Genomic DNA, 18,438 nt, shown 5'->3' on the forward strand with positions numbered 1-18,438 from the left:
CAAAATAAAAAGTTCGAAGTAAATGCAAACATATCGAATATTAATATATTAATATTTTTAAAAAGAAAGATGAAGGAGGTTGAAGCTTTTCGAGTAGCTCACACTCCTGCTTCTCAACCTGCAGGAGCTGTGTTTGCACTCAGGCGGGAGGGTGGTTTGTAAACCCTCCAAAAGCCTGGAATACCATCCAGTTTGCGGAGAAGTGAGTTAGCAGGTGTTGGTTCTTTTGGAGGTTCACCCAAAAGGACAGAGAAAATCATCTGAAAGAGGAGCTGTCCCTCTCAGAACTTCCACTTAGGGGAAAAAAACCGCCAGGATTTCTCTTATTTTGTTTTGGCTCTTTTTTAGTGGTAATAGGAGGAGGTAGGATAGTGTTGGCTCAGACTTTTTGGAGAAAGATATTGATGATAAAAGATAATTACAACAGTTATTATATTAGTCAGTTAGAGATGCTATAACAAAATACCACAGATTGGGCAGCCAAAACAACACAAATGCATTTTCTCACAGTTCGGGGGTTGGAAACTAAGTTCAAATGTGGGCAGGTTTGATTCCACTGAGATCCCTCTCCTTGGCTTGCAGATGGTAAAGAATCTGCCTGCAACACAGGAGATCTGAGTTTGATCTGTCGGTTGGAAAGATGCCTTGGAGGAGGGCATAGCAACCCACTCCAGTATTCTTGCTTGGAGACTCCCATGGACAGAGGAACCTGGCCGGCAACAGTCCATGGGGTCACAAAGAGTCAGACATGACTGAAGCGGCTAACATACTTTGTTTCCACTGGGGCCCCTCTGGGCTTGCAGACGGTCTGCTGTTCACTGTGTCCTTGTAAGGTCTTTTCTCTGTGCAGGTGCACCCCTGGTGTCTCTTCTTCTTCTTACTAGGTTGGATTAGGGCTTACTTTGATTTAATCACCTCTTGACTTACTTTAACCTAGATAGCATATTCAAAAGCAGAGACATTTCTTTGCGAACAAAGATCCGTCTAGTCAAGGCTATGGTTTTTCCTGTGGTCATGTATGGATGTGAGAGTTGGACTGTGGTGAAAGCTGAGTGCCGAAGAATTGATGCTTTTGAACTGTGGTGTTAGAGAAGACTTTTGAGACTCCCCTGAACTGCAAGGAGTTCCAACCAGTCCTTTCTAAAGGAGATCAGTCCTGGGTGTTCTTTGGAAGGACTGATCCTAAAGCTGAAACTCCAATATTTTGGCCACCTCATGCGAAGAGTTGACTCATTGGAAAAGACTCTGATGCTGGGAGGGATTGGGGGCAGGCGGAGAAGGGGACGACAGAGGATGAGATGGCTGGATGGCATCACCGACTCGATGGACATGAGTTTGGGTGAACTCTGGGAGCTGGTGATGGACAGGGAGGCCTGGCGTGCTGCAGTTCATGGGGTCACAAAGAGTCGGACACGACTGAGCGACTGAACTGAACTGAACTGACTCACTTTAATCACCTACATGACTTACTTTAATTTAATCACCTCTGTAAAACTTTGCAATCTTTTTTTGTTGTTTTGTGTTTTCTTTTAATATATGCTTTTCCATTATGATTTATCACAGGATGTTGAATATAGTTTCCTGTGCTCTACCGTAGGACCTTGTTGTTTATCCTTCCTACATATAAACATTTACATCTGCTAACCCCACCCTCTCACTCCATCCGCCCAGCCCTCCTCTGTGGCAACCACAGTCTATTCTCTATGTCTGTGAGTGAAGGTTTCCAGTCTTAACATGCTTTTGTTTCCAACATTCTGAACAGAATGGTCTGCCTTAACCAGTGACAAGGGCACTTCCTGACAACTTTTCCCATCTCAGCATCAAAGGATCCCCTCTTTTGAACCTCTGAAATCTCACAAGAGCTTCCTGAAGCATTGGAGATTCCCAATTATCAAAAAATTTTTTTAGATTCCCTATCTTGAAAGTGCCCAAGTGCGTTTCTACATGACGGCATAAACAGAAGAGAAGTCATGGGCACTGCAGGGTCTGGCCAGTCCCAAAGGATGCAGCCCTTCTCAGCCCTTCTAAGGCTCTGGGGACTGGCCATCAGGCCTCCTGCTTGCCCAGCCAAGGGGACCCTCCACATTCGGAGGGATGGTTCACTGGTCATCATCCACAACCCAAGGAAATTTTAAAGTGCCGAGAAGACATTTCTTCTCATTTTGTTTTTGTTATGCGATATTTCAGATAGATACAGTGATAGTTTTGAGAATAATTTTATAAACACTCATATACCCCGAATTCAGCCTGAGAAATCAGACAGTACAGACACATTCTGCTCCTAGATGTTTGAACATTGATTTCATTTGCTCCCTGGGCTTTATTTTAATTACATGACAAGAAGTCTGATAAAACTGCCTGGGCAAAAATTAGAATCCAAAGTTCAGGTCACACCCTTGGCTCAGATGACCTTCCTCCCTCGCCTGTGTCTCAGCCCAGCTGAAGACTTTCTGTCATAATTGCTATCGGCTACTCTGTGTTTTTATTTTTACTTGTTCAAAAGCAAGCGATCAAAAACTTGCCCCCCACCCCAATCCCTTTAAAATCAATCTGTCCCAAACCTTGATCTCTGACATTCACAGGTGAATGCACATTAAGAGAAGCTTTTAGGGTATTGTTAATTACCTTTAAAAATGTCCTAGGCTTCTTTCGTCATTCATTAGCTATTTAGACAATGAATGACTACAACATCTGGTTCTTTTTATGAATTCACATAACATTAGACGAGGAATGTTGAAAACAGTCATTTCATTTGGGTCATTTTTAGGCTTTCTGAATCAAGAGGTACCCTGGGACCCGGCCATTGACACTTAGTGGAGAGGGAGTTATTTCAGGATCCAGCACTCCCAACATTCCGACTGGAAGTTTGAGCTTGCAGCACAAGTTCTGATTGTAATCTGTTCTAAAGCTGAAATAATCACTCGAGTGTCTGTTAAAACCTCTTGTGAAATCATCCTCATTAGAAACAATTGCAGAAGTTTGAGCAAAGCGTATTTACACGCCAATTTATGAACATGGGTTGATTTATCTTGGAAAATATTTGACTGATTCGGAAAACACTTTCTCTGTATGTTTTGCTTCGGTATGTTAGAAGTTGTTTTTGGAACTAAGAAACTGTTTCATTCTTTCATTTACCGGAATGTATACATCATGTCTATTTTCTAAAGAACTGTGAATGAATCATAATATTTTCTTTTATACTTTGGAATGGACCCAGAATTATGACTGATTCACTGGGTTTCTCACAAAATATAATACTTGGTAGGAGAAGAGGACTCAGAGGTAAACCTAAATTTTCTCCTTAGTTTCCTAGACAAAGAGAGATTGTAAGGTCGAATCAGATTCACTACCTGTTGTTCACGCAGAACAAAAATGAAAAATCAAACATGTGAGTCACTCTGTTAGTTTCCTGGGGTGGGAGTAACAAAACAGCACAGCCTGTTCGACTTAAAAACACAAATCCATTTCTCACAGTTTTGGAGGCTGGAGGCCTGAGCTGAGGGTGTAGGCTGGGCTGGTTTCTCGGGAAGCCTGTCCGTGGCTGGCGGGCGGCCATGGGGCTTCTTCTCCTATGGCTTCACTCGGCCTCCCCTCTGGGTGCTCCTGTCTGAGTTTCTGTGTCCTCATCTCCTCTTCTTACAAGGATACCAGTCAGGTTGATGAGAACCCACCCAATGACCTCATTTCACCTTGATCGCCTCTTTAAAGACCTGCAACCACAGTTCTGTTCTCAGGGACTGCGGTTAGGGCCTCATCACGTATAATCTGGGAACATGAGTCAGGCCCCAACGGCTGCACAGCCTGTCTGCAAAGCTGGTTGCTGATGGGCGGCTGGAGGACAGGGCTCAAGGGCTGCTTGCTGGAGGAAGCCCTTGTGTTTTAATTCAAGGGGGTGATTTTTATCCCCACTTTCCATTCTGGTTCAGTGTTATCTAGCACAGCAGAACCAAAGAATCTGCTAAATATTGACAGAAAGACGAACAAATTACTGGCTATTCAGCTGAAAAGAAAACATTCACCTTCATTCCCTAAGGCTGCCTGGCATGCGCCCAGTGTGTCTCTGAACCAAGCCGAGCCAAGGCCTCGGCTAAGCACAGACCTGCCTCTGCGAGCCGGGAGCGTCCCCATGACCCCGGAGCATCCCCACAACCCTGAGAAGGAAGGTAGGGACTGGAGCCCTGCATCCGGGCTGTCCCCCTCGGCCACCTCCAGGCACAGGCCATGTCCCTTCTGGGAGGGGACCAGGGGCAGCGCCTGTCTTCACTCTGAGGCCACTTTCTCCAGAAGGCCTCAAATCCGAGTGGAACAATTCCATATAAAACATATAATTCTGCCGTTTTCATTTCCATGAATGGGGAAAATGGAATTTTATGCATACTGTATTTCAGAAAATCCTGTTGTATCCTGGGTACCTAATCTCCATGGTCTGGGGATTTATTGCCATAGAACCTGCCTGGCCTAAGGCTTTCTTGATGATTCTTCAGGAAGAGAAGCAATGAGAGATGTGTGTTGTCTTGAATTGATTGATTAGACTTCTAAGGTGCTAAAGAAAGCATGAAGCTTGGAGGCACCACTACCAGGGGTCATGGCGGAGACTTCCTGGCTGAGGTCGAGAGGAATAAAAACCCGGCAGGTGTATTTTTGGTTTCTCCTCTCTCCCTGGAGATCTGTTCGTGTGCAGGATTCACAGTGATCACAGGTGGAGCATTTTTACTCTGCTGGGAACATGTTCAGCTGGCCTTCTGCCTGCATTATATACAATGTCTGGAGGTCTACACTCAACCACCCAGCTGGGCAGGACGGGGGCTGCAGACACAGCAGGAAGGGGCTTGTCACTCAGAACCACACGGTCCTGGAGCAAAGAAGGTGCTTGTGTACCTGTGCCAGTACTGGCATCTACCTGGGAGATTTGGGCCCACCTGGCGGCAGGGGACCCATCTCGTGGAAGCTGGAGCAAGGCTAGTGGAGGAAACATCAGAGTTCTGAAACCTCCATTCAGGGTCTCCTCACCCTGGTTACCACTACGCTTGCCCCTTGTGAACTCTCTGCTTCTAGAGTGACCTCGCCGTCTTCTATCACAGTGCAGTGATGCTGGCTTATCCACAACTGGACCCAAAGCCACACGGGGCTGGGAGCACAGTCCAGTCACCCTGAGTCTTAGGACAGTGGCTCCGAAGAGCAGTGAATGCAGGCTTTCTGGAAGAAGGCTCTTTCCCTCCTGATGGAAGTATCAGAAGAGCTCAGCTTTGCTCCTTTGTACGTCCATCCTGTGGGCAAGGAGTCTTTGCCACTCAGAAATGGTGAATTGCATCTCAGATGAAAGCATTTGATTAGAACAGGCCTTGTTGGCCAAAGCACCTCCTGCCAGTCACGGCGAACAGTGCCAGGGTGTGAGCGAGCCAGGTCCTGGCGGCTTGGGGATTTCAATAACCATCCCTACTCACATGCTTAAAGCAGAAGCAAAATCCTTCAAAAGATCTTAAACTGTTGAAGTGAGGATGAAATACATAGCTGATCTGAGAGCTGGCATGGCAGACAAAGCTCTCCTGCTCTTTGATCAATACTGAGATGGGCTGAGTCTCACAACCAAGAAGAACCACCTGGATCACACAGCAGGACACTTCCTTCTGTGCACGAGGGGCTGACGTGGGGAGGGCCAGTGACGCAATGGATGAGCCTATGGCTGGCCGGTGGTTGAGGCGGGTCGGGATATCCACCCCCCGGCTCTGGCTGGGGCTGGGTTGTGGGGGCGGTGGGTACCACTGCAGGGGTGCAGAGCCCACCCTAACCCTACTGCTAACACAGCCATTAATGATCTCTGCCCACAAGGTTCCAAGACCCAGGTCCCAGGAACGAGGGTCTGGGGTCCTGCTCAAGGCTGGGGAGTGGCAGAAGACCAGCGGCAGGGGGCCCTAGGGAGACCCCGGCCCAGGAGGTGGCCCACGGTTGGGGGGAGAGGGAGCAGTGGAGTGTGTTTTAGGGGACATATTGAGTGGACCAGCTTCAGAGCATTTTACAAAAGTAGTTTGCTGGATACACTGCTTTCTAAACAAATTAGCAATTATTGACCCTAGTCATGCTTTATTATGCTTATTTTCCCATGTCTGCTGGCAGATCTTGCCTAAGGCCATAAGAAAAATGGTGCAGCTAGAGTTTCTGTCCAGAAGAAACTGTGTCCTCTCTCTTCCCTCTCAGGGGAGGAAACCAAGAGGCCTAGATGCACAAAACAGATGCAGTCACACCTGGAATATTATGCAGCTGTGAAAAGGTTGTGTGATTTAGCATCATTCCAAGAGCTCAAAATCCAGGTGGCTCAGTGGTAAAGAAACCACCTGCCAATGCCAGAGACTCAGGAGATGCTGGTTTTACCCCTGGGTCAGGAAGATTCCCTGGAGAAGGAAATGGCAACCCACTCTAGTATTCCTGCCTGGAAAATCCCATGGACAGAGGAGCCTGGCGGGCTACAGTCCATGGAGTCACAAAGAGTAGGACATGACTGAGCAGGCATACATGAATCATGCGAGGCAGCAGACAGCATCAAAGCAACTGGCTACACATTTAGAAAACAGACAGGCAGCCTCAGCCCCACAGACCCCCGTGGACAAGTACAAAGACACCACCTAGAATCAGCCCTGGAGGACCGGGAGCAGGCACTCAGCAGCCTAGATCTATCCACATTTCTCACGTTGGTGCCAACGAAAGTGTATTTATGTGATTTTTTAAAAAAGATGTATTTAAAAGCATGGTTCCCATACCAATTACTTTTGTCTCGCAAACAAAACGGACACCTCTAGCAAAATTTCCTTGACTTGAGGAGATGAGCAAAAGGTAGACTGAGAAAGTCTGGGAAAGATGTGGCTTTTTAAAGCTCAAGAAGAGCAAGTCCAAGAATCTGCAGCTGGGCTGGGCTGGGGGTGCTGAAGCACTTGCCAAAGGATCCCCCAGCTACCACTAAAACAAAGCCGCCGGCCCCAGACACCTGCAGAGATGCCTCAGAGAGGTGCGTCTGATGAGGTCCTACAGGGCCAGCCCATGAGTCAAGGTCTGGGTTAGAAGAACTCAGTGCCCAGTCCATGGTTTCATCCAAACCACAGACTGTTTCTCTTCTAGATTTTCTAGAGTAAGAAAATCCTTCTTTTTCATTACTTAGACTTCTGTTGTGGTTCAGTTGCTAACTCATGTCCAACTCTTTGTGGCCCCATGGATTGCAGCATGCCAGGCTTCCCTGTCCTTCACCATCTCCCGGAAAATTTGCTCAAACTTAGGCTTTAGAAGATCACATAAGACGACCTCTCTATTATAAAGCAGACCTTGCAAACTCGAGGAGCCGAAAAAATGATATTAACATTTCATCTCACTCTTCTTTCCTTTCATTTTTTCTTTTTTTACTTATCAAAATAATTTGAGCTTTTACTGTTTTGTTTTTTTTTAATTAACTTGGGCTCCTTTTATTTTGAAGGGATAACCAACAGGGTTCTACTGTATAGCACAGAGAACTCGGCTCAATGTCAGAGGTCAGCCTGAATGGGAGGGGAGTTCGGGCGAGAATGGATGCATCCATATGTATGGCTGAGTCCCTTTGCTGTCTACCTGAAACTATCACAACATTGTTAATTGGCTATACTCCAATGTAAAATAAAAACTTTTAAAAAAGGAGAATTAAGTTTTAAAAAATAACCTGGTCTCCTAAATAAAGTGACCCAGCAATTAAATAATTGAGTATTTCTAAGATTAATTAAGGATTGCTGAGGGTACCATAATTTTATTATACACATACTATCAAGAAACTACAGAAAAATCACCAGCTCACTTGAAGCTCTGGGAATACTGTTAATATAGATTCTAACAAATGTTGAATGTGCCCCCTTTAAAATGAGAAAATAACCTTCAGCTCCTTTAAAATGTAGAGTTTGGCATTTTACTAAATTTCATAGGGAGAAAATGTAATGAGTCAATAAACCCAATTTGGAGGCTGGTTATTGTCACATAAATTAATTTGCCTGCTAAATGATCAGATTCACATCCACCTTTTTCCCCACCATCTGCCTCACAACAAAGTTGGCATTGGACTCCTTTGAGGACGGCCTGTAAAAATGTCATTACTTAAAGGCTTATTATCCACCGAGTGATGCTGAACTCCAATTTCCCTCTGCTTGCCGGCTGATCAGGTAAAGAAGAGTCTGGAAATTTTTTTTCCAAAAATGGTACCCACCCGCAGTTCGCCTCAAGGCATCTCTTCCTCCAAGGCGGTCATCCAAAGGAGCGGTGTCGCCCTGTGACCTTGGCCTCCCGCTTGGCAGGCCACCGCCGTTTAGTGGGAACATGGCAGGCCTCGTGTCCATGGCTGGATTGCGACTAGGCTCTCCAAACACTTGTGATCTGTGAAATCTCCCCCGACTGTCACACTGAGCGATCCCATCCCAGCTCGCGCAATCAGGCACCTGGCAGGCTCCACCAAGCAGAATGCCGGCCTGGGGGGTGTGAGCGCCAAGTCTCTGCTGTGGCCAAGTTCTAAATATGACCCCAGTGGACTCTGGGGGCTGAGACACGCCTCACCAGGATCTTCACACCATCCTCGTCTGATGGGAGACGTGGAGATACAGTTGATAGAAAAAGCACAGTAGCTGCAAAGGGACTCTTTGATATTTAAGGTTTAAAAGCTAAGCTATAACACTCCGCCATAGGTAATTCTTTGTGTATTTTTATTTTTTGCCTTTTCATCCGTGCTTTTCCCCAACGGTCGAGATGGCATCATCTCAGGCCGTGTAATTCCCACTGTGTAAGCTTCACTGTAATGACATGATGTAGATTTCTTATTAGAAAACTCCATATTTTTTTAAAAGATGTGACATGTAAATAACGCAGTGACTCAAATGATGATTGATAATCAGATGACCAAAGAAAGGATATTGGGAATATTTTTGACCTCAGATTTTCACAAATATATTATTAATCTACTAAAAATTTTGAGAATTTACTGTGTTATTAATACACAAAAACAAATGCAACATAGTGAGAGATGGTCCATTCGCACAGGGCTCCGTGTCTAGTCTCTAACAGGAAATTCAGACTGACTGAAACAAGAATCTACTCTAGTACGGGATGAAAAAAAAAAAACCTGCTGTGAGGTTCTGTAGAGGGACAGAGCAGGGGTGTCATGCAAGCCTCCCAGTGACAGGCTGAGGTCCCCAAGCGGAGAGACCCCCATGAGGTCATCAGGAAGGGCCCTGGGGAGCGCTGGCTCTAGTGCAGGGTCAAAGCAGGGCAGAAAATCGATTCTCAAGGGTTTCTGTGAAGGGTTTTAGAGTTTGCCCAGTCGAGAGCCACTGAAGAATTTTAGGCAGAAGAGTAACATGCTTGGGATGAGTTTTAGAAGCTCGTTCATCTGCTAGCATTGCAGCAAAAGTCCTGGGGTGGGTGGATCTGAGCATGGAAACCAGCCTGGAGGCTGTGGGGATTCGCCAGGTGGGAGATGGTGAGTCAGGCAGGGCGGTGGCAGCAGGAAGAGAAGGGTGGTGTGTTAGGATGACAAGTGGAGATGAGCCACAGAGGGGACAGCAATGTGGTGGGGGGGTCTGGGTTCCTACCTCAACACAGGCTGTGAGCATCCAAAGACAAGGGAGCCTTGGATAGTACCACTTGCCTGAAGGATGAACAGTGAACTCATGGACTGTAGCCTGCCAGGCTCCTGTGTCCATGGAATTCTCTAGGCAAGTGGGTTGCCATTCCCTCTCCATGGGGATGGACCCTCATGGAAGGGATGAGGAAGGAATGGACCCTTCTTCCTGACCCAGGGATTGAACACAGGTCTCCCATTTTATTCATATACACTCTCTAATTTTTAATTTAAAAATAAAAAATATTTCATTTGTTGCTGCTAGTTCAACAACGTGATCAAACTTTTCCAAAACCTGATGCCAAGTCATTGCTGACTTCATTTAAAATCTGATTCTATTTTAAGTATGTCAAAAATTAGGCAAATTTATTTCCTCTAGAAAAGAACTCTCAATGTTGAAACACCTTTTAGTCATGTTGACTCATTTATAATTTTGAAACAAAGTTAATTATGACTGTTTCAAGATAACATAAAAATATAGTTCAGATTTGTTACTAGGCCACGTGTTTGCTTCTCTGTAAGTTGTACTTCCGATTGTGACTTCTGAATTCCTATAAAATGTACTGATCATCCCTTTTTTGTATTTTAACTATTATTATTGCACTGTGTTTTGACTTAATTTTCATTCTCTCTCATTTTTTCTATATAGTCAAACATGGCATATCTAACGTGCCTTCATATATTATACTGTTTTTCAATAACAATAAAGTAAGTGTCTGTTAAAAAGATATTGGCATAGAATCAATACCGACTGGTGGATAGCTGCATTTCAGTTTGCTTCCTAAAAACTATGATAAATTTAAACACTAGTCAGCTGAGCAGACCTGGCTATTGGAATAGGACTTGCATTATCTTAAAAGAGATGAAAAAAGGAAAGCCAATCAAATGTCAGGGGTATATTTAATGCTGAACAAACAAACACATCCCACACATGCATGCATACACACACGCACACACTACCCTAACACACAACATGCACATACATGTGCACACACACATGCACACACGTCCCCCATGCACACACTCACATACATACAAGACATGTGCATGCACACACACACACACACACGCTCCCACATGCACACATACGTGCTTGCATACATATGCACACCCAGTCACAACATGCACACATAAGCACACTCACATGTAAAAACATAGGGACGTGGGTTATCAGTTTCCCAGAATCACACTAGACAATGTGAAACCAGCAGTATTTGTCTTAGAGCCAGAGACATGAGAAGACCTGCACATTCATTATTCAGGTCTGTACCAACAATGATGAACTGGTGCTATTTAAACTGAATCCTGTTAACTCACTTTGATAATAGGATTAAGTAGTTGAATACTGTTTGCTCACCTCAGAGGCAAGGACAATTTGCCGTCCACAGCTGTTACAATCTGAAAAACACAGTGTTTTCAGAACCCACAGCCCTGACCATTATTTCTTAAAGACTGTGGAGATATCTATTCTACTGCTTAAACTAAAAGGGACACATTTCAGTACATAAATAATATAAAAAGAATACCTAATGAAAAGCAACTATTTGATTCCAGGAGACTCTGCAGCTGCTTCTGAAAAACCCAGGAAGTCAGATGTCTTGACTTCCCAGTGCAGGACTTGAGTCACCATCTTCTTACCAGCATTTGTGATAAACTCTTTTAAGGGAAAATTTTTTTAGTTGTTCCTCACAAAATTAATGTGGATTACTGTGTAACCATCCCAACAGAGCTTTAAAGGAGCCAAAATAAACAAGGGAAAAACACAGACACTCTGAGTCTGAGGTGAGAAAACTTTTCAGGTAATGAATCAGTGTCTTGGCACCCCTTTTGCTTCACAGCGGTCGTCCTGCAAAATCCCACAGCTGTTCTTGTATCTGTCACAGCAAGCCCTGGGGGGATGGGAACACCTCTCCCCTGCTTGTAGGAGCTGGCATATAGTTAATCCTCAAATATTTGAGGAATGATTTGATGAAAAGTTTCCAACACTAATTTAAGTGTGAGAACGCAAAGACAAGAAAAGCCTGGGATGATTGAAGGAGCCATGAATGATTTCTATGCATCTCACCGTCTCTTTGTGTTGAATCCGACTTGATAATTATGAAAGTGAAGTGAAAGTCAAAGTCACTTGGTCGTTTCCAACTCTATGAACTATACAGTCCACAGAATTCTCCAGGCCAGAATACTAGAGTGGGTAGCCACTTCCTCCAGCAGATCTTCCCAACCCAGGAAATGAACCGGGGTCTCCTGCACTGCAGGCAGATTCTTTACCAACTGAGCTATCATTATGGGTGAGGCCAAATATGTGCGTATGGCTGCTCAGTCGTGTCTGACTCTTTGCGACCCCATGGACTGTAGCCCACCAGTCTCCTCTGTCCATGGGATTCTCCAGACAAGAATACTGAAGTGGGTTGCCATTTCTCACTTTAGGGGATCTTCCCAGGATTGAACCCGCATCTCTAGTGTATCCTTCAGGAACATAATCCACCAGCATGATCACAGACGATTTGTCACCACGCCAGGGATACATATTGCTCACAAGACCAAAGAGATCCATGGACCCCAAACAGACGCCAGCCCATCGTCCCAGAAGTCAGGGAGCTTGGATATGACGACCCCAGGTGTGATTCTGGCGACACCTGTCTCCAACAGCTGGAGCAGGTTCCCAAGCTGGGCCCCCACCCTGAGGTCCAAAGCCCAGAACAGGACACAGGAGGGCTTGGGAAACAGACAGACAGGCGGGTGCCGGGGACATCTGCAACTGGACGGTTGGTATTTCTGAGTCAGAAAATAACACCTGCACCCCCTGCCAGGTGGACCCCCTAAACACGCTAGTGGACCTCCAAGATTGAGCTTTTGGGGCTTCCCTGGTGGTCCAGCATTAAGACTCTGCTTCCACCAGAGGGGTCGCAGTTTCTATCCCTTGTTGGGGAATTAAGATCCCATATGCCAAGCAGCACAACCAAAAAAAAAAATTTTTTTTTGAGCTTTTTTCCTTTCTGAGTGATTTACCACTTTTAGCATATGTGACTGCCTTTTTGTTCATTTCCACCAGGGCGTGACAGTCCTGGCGTGACAGTCCTGGCGTGACCACATCAGGACAAGAAAACACCCCCACCCAGCGTGGAGGAGGAGCTGATGAGGGGAGCATGACATCTACTCAGGAAGGAGGAAAAAGGCGGTCTTCTCCCCTTCCCCACTTCCCTTTGATTGTAAGACTGTAGCCCACCGAGTTCTCGGGGCAGCACCCTCTCCACCCATCTGCCTGTAGGCCTCACAAGGGTCCTACTCTAATAAGTCACTTCTTTTCTCTCACTTTGCCTCCTGCTGGATTCTTCTAGCTCTGAAACATAGAGAACCGGAGCTCCTTGGAGTCCGGAGACCCATTTTAGCGGTTCATTTTCTCTGTCCTTGCTGGGGCAGAGAAACTGATCTCCTTTGATGTTGAGGAGGTATGTCTCCACTGTCTTTATCAATTCCAGTATTAGAGCATTCTGATCCTGTATGCTTGCTGTCAGCGCCTGTTTTAATCTTGCAGTATATTTAGACTCTTCGCTTTATTGCTCATTGTCTTGAGGAATCAGGTTAGTGGGAGGAGAGGCATTTAAACCAGAAGCTAATGTTCTTCAACTTTGAAAAAAAAAAAACACTGCATTTTAAAAGAGTCTTTTTCTCACTCCCACTCTTTCTCTTCTAATGAAATTCTTTAGAAGACATTGCAACTAAGCACTATTTTTCTTACTTTCTTATTTTTTCTGTCCCGTTTTTTGGTTTTTACTGTTATATTTTCATTTCTTCTGGTAGGTTTTCTCTACTCTATCTTCCAAATTTCCAACTGAGTTTTTTAGTTTCATTTCTCACATATTCTGTTGTACAAAGCTCTTGTTTCCTCTTTGTGCCTTATGGTATAATTTTCTTGAATAAAATATCATCTCTTATTTCTCTAAGGGTTTTAAGTGTAGTTTTACTGTTTTAGGCTAACGTCTGTATTATCATTTTCTTACTAAATTTCTTTATTATTTTCTTATTTTGCTCCTTTTTACTTTTTTAATCATTGAGTGTATGACCTTACTTCTGGCGATTTGCTATTTAGTCCATCTCTGCAACTCCATGGACTGTAGCCTACCAGGCTCCTCTGTCCGTGGGATTCTCCAGGCAAGAATATTGAAATGGGTTGCCGTTTTCTTCTCCAGGGGATATTCCCAACCCAGGGACTGAACCCACATCTCCTGTGTTGCAGACAGATTCTTTACCTGCTGAGCCATCCAGGAAACCCTACTGGTGGTTGCTGGTTGTTAATTCATAATTAAGAATGAAACACTCCGACTTCTCTGGTGGTCCAGTGGTTAGGACTGTAAGCTTACAGTGTAGCGGGCGTGGGTTCAACCCCTGACCAGGGAACTAAGATCTTACATACCCTTCGATGTGGCCGAAAAAATAAAAAATATTTATTTTTAATATGTAGCTGATGCCCATATTAAAGCAACTAAAAAGAAAAACAAAACAAGAGACATTAACAAGTCTCTTGCAACCCCTTCTCAATGGACAGGACTTAAAGTGGAATCAGCAGGGAGCTGAGGCCTCTGGTCCCTCCCTGGTCTTGATATTTCCCTGAAGCTTTTGGGTTTCTTTAGAGAAGGGTCGCCATGTCCCAGATGGAGGGGATGCCAGGCACCAGGCAGAGCTGAAGTGGCACATTGCCATCCACCTGTGGAATTTCTCTCCATTCTCCTGATTTCTTCACCCTTTGCCAAGCCCAGTGAGTGTGGGTCCAACGTGGCTCATGTCCAGCAGGGTGTTTTTCCTCCATTAGCTTGAAGAACAGAACAATGCAAAATGTTCCATAAAACAAAAAAAGGAAAAATAATTAATTACCTAAGTCCTGACAATGATTTAAAAGAGACTATGTAACAAACATCTCCATGTGAATCATGTTAAACTGTAATATTTCACTTGAATTGAAGACCAGAATTCGTAAGTTCCTTCCCTTCACCCAGAAATAAGGACACCGCTCATTTGTGACATGAGTGCCAGGCAGCCATGATCATGTGGATTTGCAGTCCAATTTCGTCCATACCAGAAGACCAGAAAGACCGAAGTCTGCAAGCTTAGCCCCTAGTCAGTGCTCAGATACCCAGATGCACACTTTAGAAAAACAGTTGGTTTTTTCTTTGAAACATGCGCTGTGAACACTAAGCTATCCCCAAGGCAGATTTTTCTGTAGGAACAGTTTGTTTTTTGAGAAATGTTTGTTAAAAGAAAAAGATAAATAAAAGTCTTAGTCCTTTGTGGTTTGAAAAACAGTTTGTATTTAAAAAAACAAAAACAAAAAAACCTTGCTGTTACAGCAAGTCTATGAAAAACGGGTGTCTCACTGCCTGTTTTTGTTGTTTTGCTTTTGCTTTGCTCAAGAAAATACTTCATCAATTTTATTTTTTTGAGTTTTTTGTTTATTTTTATTTGTTCTAACAAAAAAGATCATGTTAAACACTTTCTTCATCTTGTAGAAATTCCTCCAAGTCCCTTGACAGCATTTTCATTCTTTTTTTCCATGGCTGCATGTGTTCCTTTGGTGTGAGTATTTCATACGCAGTCCAGCCATGTCCTTGTAATAAGGTATTTATTCTGTTTCCAGTTGTTTCCTGCAAACAGTCTTACAGGAGATACCTTTAATATAACTCCTTAATTCATGGTGATTTTCTTTCTGAAGGCTGGATTCCCAAGAGTGACATTGTTGGGTTAGAAAATGGAAATAGTTTTAATTTTATGAGATGTTTAACCATTATCATTTTACAAATGCAAAAGTCAAGGCTGGGTGATGTTGAGGGGGAGGTGGCAGATCACCCCCAGTGACAGAGGACCCATCTATAGTTAGAGATCCATCATGAGATGGTGGGTGGAGGATGGTCACTTGACATCGATTAACATGATGCTGAGATTAAAATAGTTTCCCTTAAATGCAAATTTCCTTAAATGTGTTAGCTAGGATTCTCTGTTATGAGCAACAGGAACCCATTCTGCATAACAAGGGAAAAAGGGACTTCCTGCCAAGCCCTCAGTTTGTTCCCAGGATGGAAGAGACGCTGAAGACCTGGGCTTTAGACAACTCTGGAGACCTGGGCCAGGGATGCTTAGATACCTGGACAGCTGGGAGCAGAGTCTGCGATGCAGAGAGAGCATCTCGTTGGCCCAGCAAGTCACCACTGATGGCACAGGATGGGGAAACACTGACGTACAGTCCTGGCGAGACCAAGGCAGAGTGGGGATTAGGGTGGGGGGTCATGACCTGAGAAGAAACAGACGCTGGGCAGGAACAGCGACGTGTGTTCTCTCCTCCTGGTTCATGGATCTGCCTATCTGTGACGATGCTGAATGCAAGGTAATCCAAGCGAACCCACGCAAATACCCAATGGACCTCGTTCTTAACACATGGGGAAAAATAGGGTTTAATAACTGTGGAGTTGGGTAAAATCCCAAAGAACTTGGAATTTCCAAGCCAATACGAATAACTCTTTTATAAATGCAGTTTTCTTCAGGAGAATACAGCTATCAGAGATGAATAGAACATCAGGAGCTCCGTAATTAATGGTCTGAATTAGGTTTGATTTTGTATTTAACCAAATCTCCAACAACTGAGGACCTATGAGTTATAAATTCTGAATTTCAAGGATGGAAGCCAGTTGTTGCATCCTGGAAATTATCCTGTACAAGTTAATCAAGGAAACAGAATTTGCTTTTTTGGTTTGCCTCCCTAATCAGAAGTCAAATCCACAATATGTTGTTATGAAAGTGGCAAGACGAGGCTTGGCCACCGCTTTAGCAGTACTTTACAGCCCACTAGAGTTTTAAGACTTTGTACTAATAGAATGTATCATAAGTATTTTCATTGTAATCTCTGTTGATGCCTCTATTTAATTTCTGCTTACACATTGTTTCATACATTCTATAAATATTTGAGTTTATGATACACCAGTGCCTGTGCTGGGCCTGCTGGGACAAGTGTTCTTTAAGAGGTTGTGGTCTGGCCATGAGGGTGGAGAGAAATGCACCTGCTCTTATGACTACAGCAGCCCCTGGGGAGATGCAGTCGGAGGCGTGGAAGGAGGGGGTGCGAGGAGTCTGCAAGCTGCGGTGCTGGCATCAACCCTCTGCCCCACGGCCTGTCCTTTGTTGGTCACACCAGGATCTTGAGAGGGGCCAGGCACCCAAGCAGGGCACAGGCTTCACACACACATGATGAGGGTCTGAGAAGAGCCAGCGACTCACTTCCCCTTGGAGAGGTGGCAAGCACTGACCACTGGGAGGAAATGTCACACTGTGCTGAGCAGAGAAAGGAAGAAAAAATATTTCACACTGGGCTAAAAATTTAGCCCAGACGCGAGATGATGTCAACCAGCCAGGGACAGTCTTCAAGGTCATGAGGGAATCAGGATTAACGTGGTGTCCCCCGTGTGCTTCCTTGCTTTCTAAGCAGCATCATGATCAGAGCTGTGCTTTACGAAAACGATATTCCCGGCCATGTGGAAGGGGAGAGGCGAGTGAGAACAGAGACAGGGTGAGGAGACACTGCAAGGCCAGGACCCAACACGGACAGAGGGTCGCTGAGAAGTCTGTCTCGGGATCCTGAGGAAACAGGTGGTGGTAAAGCCATCCACTCCTGGACCATCGGGGACATGGGACCAGGGAAACAAGCGAGCTAGTTCTATTCTGCTGTATCAACACTCATCATCTCAAAGCTGAGGACCAGGGACTGAATGTAGCCATTTGGCAGGAAGCAGACTGGTGTTTCCATGTTGCCAAAGTGAAACATATAGATACATAAGCCCCGAGGCCTGCGTTTCTACATATAACTATGTATCTACATAGTATAAAAATACATTTTCCATACTGACAGTAAAAAATAACCATTAACAAGTACAGCATCCTGGAGCTTCCCTGGTGACTCTGTGTAAAGAATCCACCTGCCAATGCAGGAGACACAGGTTTGATCCCTGGTCCAGGGAGATCCTACATGACACAGAGCAACAAAGCCCTTTTGCCACAACTACTAAGCCTGTTCTCTCGAGCCTATGCTCTGCAACAAGAGAAGCGACTGCAATGAGAAGCGTGTGCACCACAGCTATAGAAAAGCCTTTGCAGCAATGAAAACCCAGCACAGTCATAAATAAATAAACAACTTTTTAAAAGTACAAAATCCTTCATAGTAAGGACACAATTACTATCACAACAGTGATAACCAATGCTTGGCACTCACGGAGAGGCTGGTGTCCTGTGGAACTCCCACCATTTACAGGACATTCACCAATATCGGACAAGCCATTCTGAGGCCATGACCCAAGAAGGCAAAAGCAAAATCACTGTCTACTTAGAACATCTGCCGTTCAAGCACAAATGACCAAACATCTCTCTCTGCTGGCCAGGATAGGTAATGCGGCTTCTGCACAGATCCCGGCCCTAGCTTTGCCCTAGAAGCAAGACCTCATTTCCTAGGATATGCAGTCAGAGAGTCGTCCCTGCTTTCCGACAGCCTCATGCCTTAGCAGAAACCTTCCTCCCAAATTATCTAACACAAGCCCAAGTCCCACAGTCCTTTCTTCCAGCACCCCTACTGAGACATCCGCTGTTCCCCAAGGCACGCTCCCTTCCTGGCTGCCAGCAGCAGTCACCCAGCCTCCTCAGCCTGTGTGTCCCTGTTGTGTTCCAAGGGGTTTCAGTGGTTCTCAAACATCATGAGACTTTTGCCTTTTGTTATTAAAAACAAAAACTCGCAAAACAGCTTCTAATCACTTGTTCATCTAACTCAATAATTTCTTTTAAGTTTGAAT

The sequence above is a fragment of the Bos mutus genome, chromosome 14, assembly GCF_027580195.1.
Source record: "Bos mutus isolate GX-2022 chromosome 14, NWIPB_WYAK_1.1, whole genome shotgun sequence".
NCBI lineage: Eukaryota > Metazoa > Chordata > Mammalia > Artiodactyla > Bovidae > Bos > Bos mutus.